Source organism: Muntiacus reevesi, chromosome 1 (genome assembly GCF_963930625.1).
Source record: "Muntiacus reevesi chromosome 1, mMunRee1.1, whole genome shotgun sequence".
NCBI lineage: Eukaryota > Metazoa > Chordata > Mammalia > Artiodactyla > Cervidae > Muntiacus > Muntiacus reevesi.
In genome coordinates, this window is record NC_089249.1 from 90,229,066 (window position 1) to 90,249,510 (window position 20,445).

Here is a 20,445-nt window from a genome sequence, read left to right on the forward strand (position 1 = left end):
AATTAAGTACTTCTAGAAATGAAATTGGTATGAAAATTTGAATACCAAAGACAATTCCTTGTCCACATGATGTCAACATGGTGTACCCACAATGTTGACATTAGTTATCTCTGAGTGGGATTGCAATAGAAAGCTCGGAGGCCTATCTGGAATTGTGTATGCCTGTTCAAGAAAATTAGACTCAATCTACACATAATATTCCACTTGTAAACAATTCTTGAGGTTATGGGGAAATCTTTGTTTTTAATATGCAGTATCATTTGGGAAAAATATGTCTTAAAAGGCTAGTTAGTTAATAAACTCTTTCAATTGCTCTGAGATTTAAAAGTTAAATCAAACTTATATTGACTCTCTTTGAGGTTTTTAGGTTAAAATTCTATAATCTGAATAAAACATGGTTAGAGTGAGTTGGTTGATTGGTTTTTGAGATTTATCTGTGTGTGTGTGTATGTGGCTCTGGTTTCCTCCTCTGTACAAAACAACTCTACTCATAGACCTATTCTGAGCATTAAGTGAGATAATCCATGTAAAGTATTTCCAGCAAGGTCTTCCCTGGTGATCCACTGGCTAACACTCTATTCTCCCAATGTAGGGGAACTAGATCCCACACGCCACAACTAAAGACTCATGTGCTGCTAAGACCTGGTGTAGCCAAATAAATAAATAAAGTATTTTCAATAATACCTGGCACATATGAGATATTTGATAAAACACAGCTATCATTATATACATATATTTCATTTTCTTTTAAGATGACACCCAAGCTCTGCAAAAACAATATGTAGGCAATGAGCATATATCAAGTGTCCTTTTTTGAACTTACCTGAGATACATGAGTGTGAAAAAACATCTAGAACCCAACTTGAATTTTCTGACCTTCATCATATCTTGGAGGGCTCCCCTGGTGGCTGAGTGGTAAAGACTGATCTGCCAATGAAGGAGATCCCTGAGTCAGGAAGATCCCCTGGAGAAGGAAATGATAACCCACTTCAATATTCTCGCCTGGGAAATCCCATGGACAGAGGAACCTGGCAGGCTACTGTCCAAAGAGTCGGACACAATTTAGCAACTAAGCAACAACCATCAGGTCTTAGATCCTCCTCCTAGTTACTCCTATAAATAGTGCATAATTTGGTGAGGCAGAAATTTAGGACTAGAAGGACTCTTAGAGGTAATCGGTCCAGATCATTTTACAAATGCGATATTTGATGTGTGATGACTTAGCCAATGTCAGAGAGTAACAAAGACCAAACCAGACTCTAGGTTCCTGACCACTTTCTGACTGTTTGTGCATCTCCTTTCAGTCTTACAGATGGCCTCTTGGTTTCTTTCCTGGTTGATGTATAATGATACTGACTCCCAACTGGTGTCCTATACTACTCATAAAATCACACAGCACAGCCCCTGGGTGTATGCAGGTATTTGATAAATGGTTTGCTCAGCCCAACTCAACAAGGGTTTGCAGCCTCTGACATACCAGGCGCATGCTGGGCAGTATACGGAATAGGAAGCTAAATAAGACAGTCTCTGATTTCAAGAAGCTTCCAGAGATTGACCAGGGAAGGCACAGAAAGGGGACAAAGGAGTCTCAGAGCAGGAAGACTTAATTTCATCTACAGAAGAATGAAGGTCAGAAATTGAATCACATAATAAACCTCAGTGAGTTACCTCTCCAGGCTCCTTATCTTAGACATTTTCAAATCCCAATATTTCCAAAATTCATACTTACAGTTCTTGACCTCACCCCTTAACTCCAAATTTTGGAATCAACTGCCTACTCCAACTCTCATCCGATAGGGATCGCAATTTACCACGTCCATACCTAAACTCTTGATTCTGCCCTTGAATCCTGCTCCTTCCCTGGTGTTCTCCCACCTCAGTGAGTTACAGCTCCCTCGTGCTGGATGTTGGAGAAGGCAATGGCACCCCACTCCAGTACTCTCGCCTGGAGAATCCCATGGACAGAGGAGCCTAGTAGGCTATAGTCCATGGGGTTGCTAAGAGTCAGACATGACTGAGCGACTTCACTTTCACTTTTCACTTTCATGCATTGGAGAAGGAAATGGCAACCCACTCCAGTGTTCTTGCCTGAAGAATCCTAGGGACAGAGGAGCCTGGTGGCTGCTGTCTATGGGGTTGCACAGAGTTGGACATGACTGACTCGACTTAGCAGCAGCACCTGCTGGATGCTAAGACCTCGGAATCATTCTTGATTCTCCTCTTCCTCACTTCTCCCAGGTCAGAGTCCATGAGAGAATCCTGTTCACCCTGTTCTTTCAGCACCTCCCTCTCACAGTGTCCTCCCACTGCCATGCTAGTCTTGATCATCACCGCCTCTTGCCAGGTCATCACAGGAGCTGCCTCACCGACCTTCCTGCTTCTATTCTTGGTCCGCCTTGTGCAGGTTCGTTAAGAGCACTCCTTTCAGAATATATCACATCAGGTCACTTTCCTGTTCAAAGCTTTGTCATGGCTCCCCCTGTCCTTAAAAATAAAGTCCGAAGCCCTCACTATGGTTCAGAATGTCCTGCAAGGACTGTCTCCTTTGCCTCTTCTGCTGCCCTCCGCAGGGATTTATCTGCCCCAGCTGCAGGGGAATGTTTACTCTTTTCAGCCAAACACATTCCTGCCTCAGGACCTTCACACTGGCCGTCCTCTCTGCCTAGAATGTTTCTCCCACATTTCTGCATAACTCTGTGCCACACTTCATCAGATCTCTGTAAACATCACCTCATGGGACTTTCCTGTTACAAAGTAGCACTTCCCCAATTTGTGATTCCCAAATCCTTCCCATCTTTGTTTTTTCCAGCAGTCACCATCAATTGACACTTTGTTGGTTATTTGTCCTTTCTTTTTCTTTCTTTAAACTTCTAACTTTTTATTTTTTTATTAAAATTTTTTAATTTGGCTGCCCTGGGTCTCACTGTGGCACAGGGGCTCTTTGCCATGGTGCATGGGCTTCTGTAGTTGGGGTTTGCAGGCTTAGTCGCCCCACAACATGCGGGATCTTAGTTACCAACCAGGGATCTAAGCCATGTCCCCTGCATTGGAAGATGGATTCTTATAAACACTGGACTGCCAGGGAAGTCCCTATTTGTCCTTTATTTTCTGTCCATATCCCTTCAATTTAAGATCCTTTAATGAAGGGAACTTTTGCACCCTGTCCACTACTGATTCCCTGTATCGTGAATCATGCCTTGGCAGGTAGCAGGTACTCAACGTATATTTGCTGAATGAGTGAATTAACAATATGCTTTCATTCTGCATTTCAGATTAGCTGTTTGTGTACTTATTACTCCAACTAGACCAGTCCTGCTCCTCTTTGTAATTCCTACAATTCCTAGCATGGTGCACCTGCACGGAACAGGTGCTCATCACATGGGTGTTGAATTAAATTGAACAGTTGCTCAGTGCTAGCCACAAATTATGTGACTCAAATCCAGTTCATATCATGTATAAGGGGCACTGTGCCCAGACGGTTTGTTCATTTTTCTGAAAGACGGTCCCAGTATTTTATTAGAACTTAGGCAGCCACTCTGGGGAGAAGGAGTAGCACAAACGGAGCTTTGTGTGCTGGAGAAAACAGAGGTGCAGTCACAGCAGAGCCAGCATCCCGAGCCAAGCTCTGAGGGAAGCAGCAGAAGCAAGTGTGACCAGAGGGCTGACTGGCCGTGGGCCACCAGGGTCAAGGGTTTGTCTTGGGGGGAAGGGTGTACCATACGTCCTCCACAGCACCATGCAGACAAACCTTGGTGAGCTGGACACACCAGGATTTTTGCTCCTGTCCCATTCTGCTACACTGCTATAGGACCTGACAACTTTGTTCCTCAACTTAGGAGCTGCATCCATTTGTTTGCAGTATGCTCAGTCACTAAGTCATGTCCAATTCTGCAGCCCCATGGACTGTAGACTGCCAGGCTCCTCTGTCCGTGGGATTCACCAAGCAAGAACACTGGAGTGGGCTGCCGTTTCCTCTACCAGGGGATCTTCCCAACCCAGAGATTGAACCCGAGTCTCCTGCACCTCCTGCATTGGCAGGCAGATTCTTTACCACTGTGCCACCTGGAAACCACACATGGCTTGGGGGTCTTTCTACAGTGTCATCCACAGGACCTGTGCCCCCAGGCCCTGGTATAGATGAGGATGAGCTATAACAAGGCCCATTCCCAATAACTCACTCCTTTAGAAAGTCCAAGTACAAAATTCCAGGTTATATGTTGGGCTAGCACATGACACAGTGCACTAGGAATCATTTTACAAATTTATCTTAAACGAAAGCTACTTGCAGAAATGGATTTAGCACTGCCTTCAACTGTATCCTCAGGCTCAAATGTTTAAATAGAAATAATTCACAGAATGTGTCACTTGTCTGCTTGTGTTTTCTCCCAATGGCAATAGAATGTTACTCAACTCCCCAGTTCACCATCAATTATTTTGAAACTGCTCTGTATTTTAATAAAAAACCCTTTGGGATCTGGAAGACTTGTTTCAAAAGTTAATTAGAAAAGGGGAAACAATTCTACATTTGAAAGCTATATTAAAGTTAGATAAAAGAAGCTTTTAATAAGGTAAATAAATTTAATAGGTATTTTTGCTTTTACCTTTTTGTAGACTGGTGCCCATAAGTGATCCTTATAATTGGAAACTATATAAGGAAACCCACCAAAATCAAAGCAAGTACAGATTTACAGGAAAACAAACAGCAGCTGTCCCAGATCTTCTAGGGCTCTGGGGCCAGCAGTCTGCTGAGAATTTATCAAGCCCAGTTGAGCAGTTCAGGGCAAAAGACATTAAAAAAAATAAAAGTACAAGCCCACTGGGAATATTAAGAAAAGACTCATCCAAATTTTTAAAGAATGTCCATCCAAGGCTTAAGCCATCATGGTAGGCCAAAACTGAACTCTGTAAACCAGAGATGCAGAGAGGCCACTTATGAGAGCTCCTCAAGGGCAGCATAACAATTATTCTGGTCTTCCCTTCACACAGCATGGTTTAGAAGGACAGGACTTCTTTTCTCCTCTCTCTCAAGATTCCCCAAATCATAATTTTATGGCTCCATTATACAGTTTTTGAAGCATTGATCAATTAAAGCAACCATTTTCTTTGGATAATTTATTCTCAAATTTCTAAGTGTATTGATTCAAATTTATGTTACCAAATCTTCAGTAAAAAAAATGTTTCCATGGTGAAATAACTTTGACCTCGAAAAAGTGAGTCCTTCTAGAGATTCCCAATGCATACAGGCATATACAAAGCTCTGATTAAAGAAAACTGTTTTTAGGCCAACAATTCCCAAATGCAATCTTACCATGGATCCCTTGTTTTACCAAATCTCTTTTGACACCCCAAGGGGTAGGAAACACTGATTTAGACATTTCTGTGATTTCAAAGTCCACTTCCTATTGAGATCATTCATTCATTTATTAAATGGACATTAATTTGTTGGCTTCTATAGACCAGGCTCTGTCTAGACATCAAGATAGACTCAAAAAGAAAGTGTCAAGGTCCCTGTATTCTTAGTAACTGTCAGTGTAACAGAAGAGGTAAACATGTGGACAAATATCAACAATTTCATGTGAACCCTGTCATTGCTAACAGTCTGCATGACACAATTTAGAACCTGTTACTCACTAAATATTTCCTGCGAACTGGTCTCATCTCCTCCCCGATACTGTTTATTACTTGGTGATAAGCTTGTGCTTTATGCTTGTCTAGTATTCTCTGTGATACTGAGCATGGAATTGGACATATAGTAGGTCATCCAGAGAAAACTAGTTGATCAATTCAAGACTAAACTAGATGATCTCTGAGTCCTTTTTAGTTTTGCAGAGTTTCTAAGAGTTTTTCTCAAATACTGCAAAATTATGGTGAACCACAAAAGCATTAAATAATTCATTAGCTCTAGTTATCCAGGGGCTATATTAATGCTATTGAAGTAACAAAATTAATGTATGCTGCCCCTCCAAATGGGCAAGCCATAGAAAACCAAAGCAATTTTCTCAGCTTATAGATACAGCTTACGTGTTAGAACTTAGTGATTTGACCTTGTTATCAGAGGACAGCCAAGTCTCTGATTTTCCGTATGGGAATCCTGAGACCCAAGAGAACGTTTAGCTGTTCATTATAGAATTTAATACAGATTAGGTTAGCCACAATTGGTAATACTTGGGGAGCTGTTAATTTCTTGCTAGCAATTTCACTGTAAACTCCCTTAATAAATTTGAGGTTTGAACTTGGCATTGTCATCTAGATTTTATGCACGTTTATTTGATTTCTGTATGCTGAGTGGTTCCTAATCATATGATCAGTAAGCAGACAGCATCTCAAGATGCTTTATATATTTGAGAAGTGTTCAGAAGCAGAGAAACTTCATTTCAAAAGTGAACAAGGAAGTGAATGTAGGGGGGTTAAGTTACTTTGGGTTCCATTATGATATGGCAAGTTTTCTCAGCCTCAACATTATTAATATTTTGGCCCAGATGATTCTTAATTGTGGTAGGTGGACCTACACACCATAGGATATTTAGCAGCATTCATGGCCTTTACCTTTGAGATGCAAGTAGCCACTCCCCACCCTATTATGACACCGAAAATGTCTCCAGATGTTGTCTAATATCCCCTGGGGTGGGGCTGGGGGTCAAAATCATCCTTGCTTGAGAGCCATTTACTATAATAGAACCCATGGTGATTAAAGTCAGTTCCAGACTTTTTTTTTTTTTTTTTGCATTTTGTGGATTATCTGCGTGTGCACAGAGCATAGAAATCAAGGCCTACTGTGCTTCGGAACTAAATAATTCCTTTTTTCTAGCCTGTGTGGTCTGGGACAAGTTACCTAACTTCTGAGTCTCCATTCCCTTGTCTGTCTGGGACGTGTAAGTGAACCACACACTAGCAAGCCCGTAGAATTATTCCTGGAGAGGGTCAGGCATGTTTCAAATGTCAATGGTTCCCTCCTCCTTCTCCTCCTCCCACTCCTCCTATCCCTCTTTCTCTCCACACCCTTCCCCAAAGCCTGGGGTGAACACAAACAAAAGATATGCGCTACAAATAGCTTGGTGGTTTGTTTCCAATATTTTCCTTCCATAGAACAGATAATCAGGAGCTGCCATTATATCCAAACCTTATGTGAGCTTTGGGGGAACAGAATCGCCTAAGTCAACAATAGATGGAGAATCCAAGTCTCATTACATGCCCAAGAACTTCCAAGTATAGAAAGTGTGTCCATAGGCCCTGGAACCATTCATCAGTTTCTCATTCTCTGTTCAAAGCAATAAAACTGTAACTTGAGCAAACAGTGAGGCTGCTCACAGACTAAGCATGTCCCCTACCTGCAGCCACCCAAAGCCATAGAGTAAACTGGTGGCTTAGTAACATCAGCTGCTCCATTGCAGAGTGCAGAAGCCCAGGTCAGGCTCCTTGAGGGGAACACTAAGAGAGAAACAAAAACTAGTATCGCATGAAACCTGGAACAAAACTGGTATCACCTGAAACCTGACAAGATTCCAGAAAGAACACATGGGAAGGTTTATGGACCTTGTTTCTATTATAAAGGCATTATAGTGACATGACGATTCATTTGGAAAATGGGCGAGAAGGGAAAGAGACCTAAGTTCTAACACTGAATACAACTGTTTTTATTTTAGATGTTTACTTCCTGGCCTGGCCTCCGTGCACATGTGAGTTCCCTTGGCTGCAAAGATATCATACACAGTCTTCCCAATTTGTTTCTGCCACCACCTCATCCCACCCCTCATCCCACACTACAGTATAGGCATTTCTCCAGGTTCTTACTGTCTCTACCATTTTCATATTTAATGACTCACAGAAGTTCTGGAAAAAGATTTCCACCAAGTAACTAATGACCTATCCCATTATTGAGATATGGGATGATGATATGAGATATGAGATATGACCTATCCCATTATTGAGGACACTTGGCTTTTGATTGTGCAATTATAAATAATTTAGGGGAAAAAGTCGTAAGTATAGATTTTTCCTCAGAATTATTTTTGTGGGATAAAGTCTCAAAATTGGGATTAGTGGGTGAACCCTATGGACATTTCCACAGTTTTAAGTATACAGCTGTCAAATTGTTTTAAAATACATTATTCTGATTATAAACAATTCTTCATGGCTCACTGAAAACTATTTAGAAAATGGTGGTGGTTTAGTCGCTAAGTCATGTCTGACTCTTGCAACCCCATGGGCTATAGCTCCTCTGTCCATGGGATTTCCCAAGCAAGAATACGGGAGTGGGTTGCCATTTCCTACTTGAGGGATCTTTCTGACTCAGGGACCAAACTGCATCTCCTGCATTGCGAGTGGATTCTTTACAACTGAGCCACCACGGAAACCCACCCAAAAAGTATAAAGAATAAAGGGCTTCCCTGATGGCTCATTGGTCAAGAATCTGCCTGCCAATGCAGGAAACGCAAATTCAGTCCCTAGGTCATGCTTTGTTAGCCTCAACTAAGACAGATGAGTAATTCTAGTCGGCATAGCAAGGGGTCTTGTGAACCTGCAAAGAAGCGCTACCATGAGCTCAATAGGAAACCTGCAGCTACCTCCACATCATCCACCTTCTGTTTAAGACCATCTATCTGCCCTTCAGCAGGTCTGTGTTCTAAAGTCAGTGTACAAGACAGCAGTGAAGTGAAGCCAACTTTACCTTCAAAAGCCCCTTAGGAAGGCCCATGCTGAAGAATAACAATGCCTCCCAATAAGTTTAACCAGCTGGATTTTCCTTCAATGTGGGAACAGATTACTCTTTCTTGGGTGGAGCACTGGGTGTTGTTGGCTTCAAAGGGGCCATATTGTTTAAAACATACTAAATCCACACTGGCTCACAGAAGGAGAGGTCGATGGAAAGGGACACTGATGGAAGAATTGTATCTCTACCTCCTGTACTAGCTTGGTAGGACTACGAGAAGAATCACCCTCACTATTTACATCATTACTCCCCTTTCCTTCTATCATGCCCTCCTTCCTACTCTCCTTCCTTTTCTCTCTCTCTCCCTCCTTTTATTTGTTCTAATTATTGATAATTTACACAAGATTAATACTCTTAGAATGAGAAACTTCTCCAGGGGATCTTCTGGCCCAGGGACTGAACTTAGGTCTATTGAATTGCAGATAGATTCTTTACTGTCTGAGCTACCAAGGAAGCCCCAGAATGAGAGACTATTATATTTTAAATATTTTTAATTTTATTTTCTCTTTGGCTGCATCAGGTCTTAGTTGCAGGATGTGGGCTCTTTGCTGCGGGGTGCAGGCTTCTCTCGTTGTGGTACTTGGGCTCCAAAGTTGCTCTGAGACATATGGGATCTTCGTTCCCAGACCAGGGATCAAACCTGTGTCCCCTATATTGGAAGGCAGACTCCCAGCCGTGGACCACCAGGGAAGTCCTGAGAGGCTGTTATCTTTATTCAGCCTGAATTGAATATGGCTCATGACAGGGAATTCTACCACAGCAGATAGTAGTTCCCCTTTGCTTGGTATCATTGGCAACCTCGTGTCGAGGTAGCACCCACTTGTCTTCCAGTTCTGTGCATTTCCCCTATTTGTGTTTCCTGGAACAATGGAGAGCAGCTCCTCTCCCCTCCCTGTGAAAGTGTTCCTAAATTTGTGACACCTCTAACTCATCCAGTCATTTTTATTATGGGATGGTTTCCAGATGCCCTGCCTTCCTGGTTTTCCTTTATCATTTGCCACCCTGGGAACAGAAGCATGGTGGATCTTGCACAGAGCCTGTTGTTGCCCTCAGCTCCTTCACTGGCTGGCTGGGCCGCAGTAACCAGAAAATGGCAGTGGCACGAGTCTTGGTGGGAGCGCACCCCCAAGACAACCTCTCTGCAGCTCCAGCCCCAGAAGCCTGCACCCCAGATTTATGCATGGCACCTGGTGAAGCAGTGATGCAAGCTCAATGTGAATTCCAAGTGCATCATCATTTATCTGTGTTTGGATTTGGTTAGGGGGTTGATTAATGAGGATTTGATTAAACAAAGTTTACACTCTAACTGACTCCAGCTGGATCTACCCATCAAGGGGAAGCCCCAAATCCCCTGATGTTGTCCTCTTGTCCTTTCTACTCACAATTTCTCTTCCAAGGCATTTTCTCTGCATCTGATAATGGTGAGGTCATGATCATATTTATTTTAAGGGGTCAGTCTGGCACACCCAGCACGGTGGCTCTGTGATGAGGAATTTTTGTGTTCAAGGCATGGTGTACCCTGGGATATGGCCTTACCCTAACCTGTGAAATGAAATCATTGTGTCAGGCTGCCAAGGCAATGCTATCATTGGGTTTGGGCTCAGATTTGGAATTTTTCCAGCAGAAATTGTATTCTCATAGACTGTTAATTGAAACATCATCAGGAGTATTTTGTACGGTCACCAGAAGCCAATTCAGTGAAATCTGGGTTCTTGATGGAGGGAGCTGCTAATTATAAGTGGCTCTGATTACCTTTGCTTGAACTGTTTCTCCAGGGAAATCCAGGAATCACATCTCATCAGCACAGGATGAAGAGCATGTCTGTTTATGATTTGTGCAAGTGCTTCTTTCGCCTCACTGGCGCTGAGGCCAAGGCCATCTTCAAAGTCCTCTCAGTCTGTGTGTCTTTCTCTCATTTCTTTCTCCCTCCGGTTCCCCTCTGCTTGCTACTGCTCCTTTGCCCTCTGGGTCCCCCTTCCTCTCTTTCCACTTTGGCCACTGCCCCCCACCCCCCACCCGGGTCATTCTCCTGCCCTCTCTCTCTCTCTGCTCTCTTTTTCTGCTCTTGCACTTCCTCCCACTCTCCTCCTCTCTCAAGTGCTTCTTACTATAGTCCCGTCGTTCTCATTCCGAGTCTTCAGTTTCCCTCTATGATGACATCAGATTTCCTAAGGGCAGGGCGAACCCCAGCTCACTGAGTTTGTCCCAGTGCCTGCAGGTGTTGGGCTGGTCTGATTCCATCTGTTCAGAACTCATTCATTCGTGCCACAAACACTTCTAGCTCCAAGCTGATGGGAAACGAGAGAGGCGTTTCTCCTTCTGTCCCTGACCTGGCCCCGGCCCCAGGCTGGCCCCTAATTGGAAGCAGCAGATTGAGCACCAGAGCCATCGTCAGTGCCAGCATTACTCAGATGCCCCATGCTGCCCAGTGGGGATGGGGCCAAGCCACATAATTCATGGCCAGTGTGTGTGCTTCTGCTGTGTCTGCCGAAATGTCACTGTCAGCCTGTAGGTGACAGCTATTGCTCACCGGTGAAAAGCCTTCTTGTGATTTGCACTTTTCCTGCTCACACTATTCTTGAGAAGTTAGAAGACAGCAAGCCCGTCTCCTTCAATGGGAGTTTCTGAAGGCTGTAGACTGGTGGGCCAAAGAAATTGCCAGATTTTCACTCCAGAACTTAAAATTGAAACCACTAATCTGCTGCAACATAGCAGCCTGACCCCTAATGGCAAGCCATTTACTCAACTCTGTATAATTTAATGTGGCAAATAGGAAGGAAATGCTTCTCTTCTGTCTAGGTGTCCTGTCTGTTTTTCATAGCATGAGATTCTCATTCTTCTTGGAAAAGACCATTTAATTTGCTAACAATGAAAACAACCAAGTCTTCTTTAAAAAAAAAAAATCACTGATGGTGACTCACCCTCTTCTTTGCCTTTGCTTCCCTGCTATTATATACATGAAGTACTCCCTGCTGAGAGCAGGAATCCTGGACAATTGAACCCTGATTGAGTAATTTACACGGTTCTGGGAAATAAAGTCAACAATACACAAACTGAATCCACTTCTGGATGATCTTCCACCAAGGATCCCTGACATTTGATCTGTCTGACTTTCTGTTCAGTGTTAACCGCTTTCACCCATCCCTCAAACCAAAGTCATAGCTTGGTAATTTCTTGTTTTAGAAAGTGACAAACAGAACAGGCAGAGAAAACACTGTATATCTTGGAGTAAAAATGAAATCATTAGTGTAAGTTTCTATTCTTGGTGACTGGAATTTTACTCTGGTTCTGATTAAGCACAACAAAGATATTATATGTGATGTTTTCCTGTAAATGTATGAGATGGTTTTCTATTGCATGTCCATGAATGGAAATATTAACAGACTCCACTTGGCTCCATCAGGCTCTGGCTTGGTCTTCACACCCAAAAAGCCAACCAACAGAGAATCACAACCCAGCCCAGAGTGAGTAGTTTCTGTCTTGCTGTGGTTTTTCAGCTTTTTACACAGTTTCACAATTAAGAGTAAGTCTTATTCACAAAATATGAGAGTACAAGGAATAGACACATTCCCTTGTCTATAAATTGCTCAGTAAGTAACATCTGAGCATGCTAAGTGTCTGTCTTCTATGCCTACATTCCTCTCAGAATAACAGGTCCATCCAGACTCTATTTCTTGGTGGTAGTATTTAAGTGAGGAGGGTATTTCAGTATCTCTGGTCTCCCTCAAGGTAGTAAACAAGGGGAGTCTCATGACAGAGAAGAGGCAAAGTCAAGGCACTCCATAAATCAGGAGGTCCCCATTCGATTTTTATTTTTATTTATTTATTTTAAATTTTTTTTTTATTAGTTGGAGGCTAATTACTTCACAACATTGCAGTGGGTTTTGTCATACACTGACATGAATCAGCCATAGAGTTACACGTATTCCCCATCCCGATCCCCCCTCCCACCTCCCTCTCCTCTGGGTCTTCCCAGTGCACCAGGCCCGAGCACTTGTCTCGTGCATCCCACCTGGGCTGGTGATCTGTTTCACCACAGATAATATACATGTTGTTCTTTCAAAACATCCCACCCTCACCTTCTCCCACAGAGTCCAAAAGTCTGTTCTGTACTTCTGTGTCTCTTTTTCTGTTTTGCATATAGGGTTATCATTACCATCTTTCTAAATTCCATATATATGTGTTAGTATGCTGTAATATTCTTTATCTTTCTGGCTTACTTCACTCTGTATAATGGGCTCCAGTTTCATCCATCTCATTAGAACTGATTCAAATGAATTCTTTTTAACGGCTGAGTAATATTCCACAGTGTATATGTACCACAGCTTCCTTATCCATTCGTCTGCTGATGGGCATCTAGGTTGCTTCCATGTCCTGGCTATTATAAACAGTGCTGCGATGAACATTGGGGTGCACGTGTGAGAACTGCCATATGACCCAGCAATACCACTTCTGGGCATACACACTGAGATCTGAAAGAGACATGTGCACCCCATTCTATTTTTAAAAGTGATTAGGTAAATTCAAGAACAGAGAATATGCAGGATCCCACCTATACATTATCCATATCACAGAAACAGAAACCAGCTCTCAGTACAAAGCCCAGAGGGCGAAGCTGTTGCTCCTCTGAACCATCTGGTTTGTGAGCATCTGGAGAAGGGTGATGAGCAGTGACCACAGAGTGGGAGCCCTGTGCTCTCGTCCTTCCTGCCGCCCACTAAACACCTGCACTTCCCCACTTCAAGTGGATGTTTCGTTATCTGTAAACCGGGGATAATATTGATCTCAGAAGATTGTTAATAAGTACTCTAAAAGGTAATCTCTAGAAAGCTGTTAGTAGAATGTCTGGCACATAATGCACAATAAATGTTACTTATTATTAGTGGCAGTAGTTGTATTCACTTTTAGCCCAAGGTTTATGCTAGGAAAGTACATTTATCTATGGTTTTGCTGGGTCTTAGCTGTGGCCTGCAGCATCTTCAGTTGCAGCATGAAAACTCTTAGTCGTGGCATGGAGGATCTAGTTCCCTGAATAGGGATCGAATCCAGGCCTCCTGCATTGGGAGTGTAGAGTCTTAGCCACTGGATCATCAGGGAAGTCTGAAGGACTTATATTTTAATGCATCATATTACATTACATTTAATCTTGCACCTAAAATATTGGTAATTCCATCCTTTTTGGTGCCTCTCAGGCAGCCTAAGGGAGATGCCTAAGGATTTTGGCCGGGGGGTAGGGGTTCTATCCTACCAGACACCCTTTTCCCTGTAAGCCTAAACTCAAACTTCTGGAGTCTAAACAAATGTCTGGAGGGAGAAGAGTGCCGGGGAGCCAGTCCTCTTCTGGAACACTGGTGGCCCTTCTCCGGCTAGTGCAGAGGGGCCACGAGAGAGCCACCTCAGGCTGGCCTTTAACTCCTAGGGAACTCCCCCCATCTTTTAAGTGGGAGCCAGTCACTGCATAGAGTCACACTAGCCTGAGGAGTACCTCCTGGAGGCTGAGGGGAGGGGTCAGGGAGAGCTCTCCCTCCTGCAGGGATCTAACCACAAAGCCCACTCGCCTTCAGACTGTTGCTGCTGCTGCTGCTAAGTCACTTCAGTTGTGTCTGACTCTGTGCGACCCCATAGACAGCAGCCCACCAGGCTCCTCCATCCCTGGGATTCTCCAAGCAAGAACGCTGGAGTGGGTTGCCATTTCCTTCTCGTAACAGTAGTGCACTGATCCTCAAACACTGCACAGGCAAACGGAAGAACCGGCCTCATTTTGGAAGACAAGGCACATAATTCCTTCTTTACCTTTGGAAGTGTACATGTGTTTATTTACAATGTCCTTGATAGTTGTAGATACTCCTATTTTGAGAGAATTTTATCAAGGTCTAAACTAATGTCATCAACATTATTAGAAATACAAAGTTAACAACAATAACAAAACTCAGGAGAGAAAAAAAACAACTTCCAGAATGGGTGCTGGGAAATAGTCTGATGGAATACATAGATGGAAAGCAGGAATATTGATTTCTAGACCCAACTCTGCTCACTTAGTTGGGAGTTATATGGAACATAAATAGCTCACTTAACTACTTGCAAGGGACTAAATGACCCCCAGCTTGGCCCTCTTCTGGCTCAGCAAGAGGAAGCCTTGAGAAACATTGGTCAGACTTCCCTGCCTGACTCCAGAAAGTTATTTAGTCCTTTAGTGATGGTAGTGGTAATAGTGACGGTGGTATTGATCGTGGAGGTGATCGTGGTAATGGTAAAATGATGGCAGTAGTGATGCTGGTGGTGGTGATGGGTGAATGATAGGCTGGTGGTGGTGAGGAAGCATTAAGAGAATGATGGTAGTGTTGACTGGATGGTGGTGGTCATGGAGATGAAAAAGATCCTGGTGGTGATGGTGATGCAGGTGGCGATGGTGGTGGAAGTGACGGTCATGGCGGTGGAGGTGGTGGTAATGGTTGGAAATGCTGCTGCTGTGCTCTGTGGATCTGAATAAGAGACCTGACTTGTATGAATGCTGTGATCTATTTGAAAGGTGGGCAGAGAGCCATGGGACACTTAGGTACTAGGCCTTCATGAGCACAAATGCACAGATAATTTGGTACCGGGTTCTGCCTGTAACTACAAGGTATGTAGTTCAAGATGCTTACTTTCTTGGGGACAGTGCAAGCAAAACAAAGATGCTTAAGCGGACTACTGTTCTGTTGTTGTTGTTTAGTCAATAAGTCATGTCTAACTCTTTGTACCCCACGGACTGTAGCCCGCCAGTCTCCTCTGTCCATAGGATTTCCCAGGCAAGAGTACTGGAGTGGCTTGCTGTTTCCTTCTTCAGGGGCTCTTCCTGGCCCAGGGATGGAACTCCTGTCTCCTGCATTGGCAGGTGGGTTCTTTGCCACTGAGCCACCAGGGAAGCACATATCCTGTTCTACTGGTTGTAAATTTTGGGAAGTTTTGCTTATTGAAAGCTTTTTGTTTTATTTTTTTTTCATTTTTTTTCATTTTTGGTTTTTATCCTTAAAAATGTTTCAATCTTTATTTTGGGAATAGGGAAATCAGGTCTGTGGAGAGAAAGAAAAGTAGAAATAATTAAAAAGAAAGTAGAGGCTGCAATCCTGGACACAGATGGGTGGATACCGCAGGTAAAGAGGAGAGCCCTTCGTACACAAAGTGGACCGCATCTGGTTCAGGCAGAGCTTAGAGGTCACCAAGGGCGTGCACAGTCACGCTGGATGGGGAGGTGCCCCAGGATAGAAGGTGAGGACCAGTGCCAGGCTTGATGGCTGTGGTCCAGAGGGAGCTGGGGCCGCCAGTCAAGCACCTGTCTGGGGACAAAGGGTGACACTCTAGGCCAGACATGGTGGCAGGAGTCCCTGGAAGGCCTTGGAGGTGCAGCTGCCTTTCACAGACAGAGGCGTGGTGCCAGGAACTCAGCTGATTCACAAAGAAAGGAGTGAAATGCTAACAAATGGTTTTCATTATCATCGTGCAGCCTCCACCCTCATTCTGTGTGTGGGTGCTCTGCTTTTTTCTTTCTTCTTTTTTTCATCTTTTCAAGGGTTGTAACTAAACAATGAGGTGATTGCCATCCCAGTGGATTGCACAAGAGGACCAATGGCTGGACTGGAGCATAGCTTTCTCCAAAGAAATTCTGGACAAGAAAAATAAGCAAGCCGGAAATGAGTTTGTTTTGCCCGACACCTGTGTGCTTTTTAGTGCTGGTAACGAAGGTGGAATGAGGCTTTGCTCAGAGCTAAGACAGTTGGTTCCTTAGCAGTGCACCTGTCAGCCCAGTCATGGGGCATTCTCCTTCCTAAATAAAACATCGTATTGTCAACATGACGGGGGGCTCACCCGGTAATCCAGGAATATAAATTGAGACCTCTTGTTATTAATCAATATAATATTTTTAAACAGATTTACTTTGAATAGTCTGGTGCAGCTGTGGGAAGAATTTTCAATTCTATTCCATAAACATTCTTTCAGGGCCTGGGGCTTCCCTGGTGACTCGGATGGTAAAGAATTTGCCTGCAATGCAGGAGACATTGGGTTCGATCCCTGGATCGGGAAGATCCCCTGGAGAAGGGAATGGCTACTCACCCTACTATTCTTGCCTGGAAAATCGCATGGACAGAGGAGCCTGGCAGGCTACAGTCCATGGGGTCAGAGAGAGTCAGACACGACTAAGCAACTAACACACATACAAGGGCCTACTCTGAGACAGCCCCATGGAGAGAAAAACACCTAAGACCTCAAGAAGTTAATGATCCAGCCGATGCCAAAATCTATCCCCAGTCCCTAGATAAGTGAGCATAAATTTGACCGTGAAGATACCTTTGCGTTGATATTTTTCTTGTGATCTACTTTTCCTGTATGGCAGCATTCACCATAGGCAAAGACGCTCTGAACTCTACAGGGCCTGGCAAGTTTTAGTCATAGCTGGAGTAGCTTCCTTCCTCTGACTTGACAAGGCTGAAGAAGATGGATCATTTCGAAAACAAATGTCTTAGTTCGTTACTCAGCATCTTTGTCAGCAAATGATTGCAGATAATCATCCTGCAGCTGCAGTGTTCCCGCACTTGCTCAGACGGGGCCACTGAGCATGTGCCTGGCCAGCCATTCAAAAAGATTGGGATATAAACAACGACTGTAACATAAACAGGGTTTCTTCCTGCTGGAGACAGCCAGACAAGGGCATGAGATGGACGAGGGGCATCACTTTCTATTCTGCACCCAGCCTGCCAGTAACCCACTGCCAGATTACAGCTGAAAGTCTTTAATGGTATTAATAAGAAGAGCTAGCATTTATGCAGCACCAGCTAGGTGCCAGGCCCTGGGCTAAATGCTTATTTCTTTTAAGCCTCTTGATAACTCAATTCTGACCTTTGAGAGGAGACACTGAGGCAAAGAGAGGTTAAGTCACTTGCTAAAGGTCATACAGCTGATAAGCGATGAGGACTCAGGGCCTTGGTTAATTCAGCCATCAAGGGGCGTGCAAAGTCACTCTCTTTACAGCTCTGAAGTGAAGTCGCTCAATCGTGTCCGACTCTTTGTGACCCCATGGAATGTACCAGGTTTCTCCGTCCATGGGATTTTCCACGCAAGAGTACTGGAGTGGGTTGCCATGTCCTTCTCCAGAAGATCTTCCTGACCCGGGGATTGAACCCAGGTCTCCTGCATTGCAGGCAGCCCCTTTACCCTCTGAGCCACCAGGGAAGCCCCTTTATAGCACTAACAGCTTATAATTCTGTAAAATAACAATTGAGATTCTAAAGTAAATAGTTTCTATTTCTCTGAACCTTAAACATCTAAACTTGCCTCTTGAGTGACTGAGTGCCTGGTCTCTTTCTCTCTCTCTTTGTGTGTGTGTGTGTGTGTGCAGTGATAGAACAGGGAAAGCCGTCTGTCTTCATCTTTGGAATTCCTAATTACTCACAGTCCTCCGGGCCCTGGAGACGATGCGTTCTGTGGGTCCCTTATTGGCTCTGGAGTAAATTTCCTCAGTGCAGGGTTTTGCTTTTGTTCATGATGTCATGGTCAAATAAGGCCTAAAAGAAAAAACACTGGAAGACTGAGAGTGTTGTGAAATATAATTGTATGAGAATCAAGTGACTTTAGGGGGACAGCAGTTTTCATCTCCCCTGATCTTTCCTCCTGAGGAAATGAAGGAGCTAGATGAAACTCCTTAAAGGGAGCTTTAATACCGGTCAGCCCCTTATTACAGTCATCCAGGAATTCGCTGGTGGCTTAACGGTAAAGAATCTTACCAGAGCGGGAGACATGGGTTTGATCCGTGGATTGGGAAAATCCCTCGGAGAAAGAAATGGCAACCCACTCCAGTATTCTTGCCTGGAAAATTTCAAGGACAGAGGAGCCTCACAGGCTACAGCCCACGGGGTTGCAAAGAGTTGAACACTGCTGAGCCACCAAGCAATAGTTAACCAGCCCATTGACATTCCAATAGTCCCCATCAAGCATATATGATCTGTATAATAAGTGCCCAGTTGGGGCTGGGATTATTAAAGACATACACAGGAAGTAGCTAAAACAGCTCAGAGCCTCCTGGCAAACACATACATGGAAATAAATTTTTCATTTCCAGCTCTTATCTTAGCCTCGGGTTACCTAGGATTCGCATGTGCTACATGCCTGGGCAAAGCTGGGCTGCGTTATCTCTTTCATGCCTTGAGTCAGATTTTCTGAGTGTGAAGTCAGCAGACAAGCCAGGAAATGTCAGCACAGAAGAGTGAGGGAGCTGTCACTCACTCCCTCGAGGGGGCATGGAGTGGGATGGCATCTGATGTGCCCCTGGGACTCGGTATCCCCAGAATGTGCTGGCTGCCTGTGATCCATGTTTTCCTGGAAGCAGGGTGTTTGGGGCGCAACAGTTTTTGCAGTGAAATTGAAGTCCAGCTGCTCAAATAGAAATAACCAGATGGCTCAATGGCAAAGAATCCTCCTGCCAATGCAGGAGACGCAGGAGATGCAGGTTCAATTTCTGGGTTGGAAAGATCCCCTGGAGAAAGAAATGGAAACCCACTCCAGTATTCTTGCCTGGGAAATCCCATGGACAGAGGAGCCTGGCAGGCTACAGTCCATAGAGTCACAAAAGAGTAAGACATGACCTAGCAACTAAACAACAGCAACATCTCATGGACTCTTAACGAGTAAGGGTGGCCTTCTACAGGGATTTTTACATTCAAGTCCCACAGCTTGTCCCTTATCCCTCGTTCAGGGAAGGATGAATTGCCTGCCTTTTTTAAAGCCCTAGAACACTGTGTGTCTGTTTAGTCAGGATTTTTCCCAGGTCTTTTTCAGGGCTGTGGATGTTTAGCTGGTCTTAATTTCTGAAGTTACATCTGAACTGCATTATAGACTTACGTATTGTACCATTGCTTGACCTGTTGCTTGGAAAACGTACCACACACTGAGAGGAAAAGGCTAGCTCAAGAAGAGCTGAGGATATTAATCTGATAAAGCAAATGGAATAAATCGCTTGGATCCCAGTTAGCTCTCATTGGCAGCGTTTTGTTTTCATTCATGTATTCCATTCCAGGAGGTCATCTGAATCTACAGTAGGCTGGAGGCCTTGGTAGGCACTGATATTATTGGATGTAAACCTTGATTCCAACCAACCCTAGAGTTCCCCCTTTTCCCCAATACTTCTGTCTGCTCTTAGTCCCAAGTATGCAAACAATAGCCAGGAAAAGCCCAGCACAGAACTGAAATGGATCTTTTTCGTGTGGTTTAAGAATCAGTCAGTTGGAATTGAGGAGATATTTTCTTAGGGTTGCAGAAAAGGCTGAAAAACTATTGGATTGTTTTTGGCACTCAAATGTAGATCATAGATATATCATTAGTATTACTAAGCTGATGGGCTCCACTACAAGGACTGTTATTTAGTAGCACATTCTTGCAAAAATGTATTGGCTTCAGCCCTGTTACGGAAGGCTGCTGTTTGTTTAGATGTCTTACCTTCTACCACATTCGTCTCATTGTGATTACCCACGTTATGAAAACCTCTCTATGGCACTGACATTGCATAGGTTGTGAATCCACAGCTCGCAGATCCAGTCGGCCAAATACAATGACAACTGTCCCACCACTCACCCCAGAAGGCCACACACATTTGTAGGAAATGCTAATTGATTCTGAACGCCAAGGTCAGCACCGTGATGATTTCTTCCTTGAGCTGCCTCTCTGGGGAATTGCTAGGAAGAGTCTGTAATTTATCTGAGAATCTC

At 44.0% G+C, this 20,445-nt stretch overlaps 1 protein-coding gene across 4 annotated transcripts in view; it reads left to right on the forward strand.

Moving 5' to 3' along the window:
* The window catches only part of NGF (nerve growth factor), a 55,750-nt gene that overhangs the window by 21,540 nt on the left and 13,765 nt on the right, over nt 1–20,445 (forward strand). Inside the window, exon 1 of one of the 4 annotated variants that reach the window (XM_065906410.1) lies at nt 15,498–15,584. The exons of the other annotated variants lie outside the window; for them this stretch is intronic. The gene's annotated coding sequence lies outside the window, so the exon portion shown is untranslated. Of the gene's footprint in view, nt 1–15,497; nt 15,585–20,445 lie in introns of those variants that run through there. 4 annotated transcript variants of the gene reach the window in all.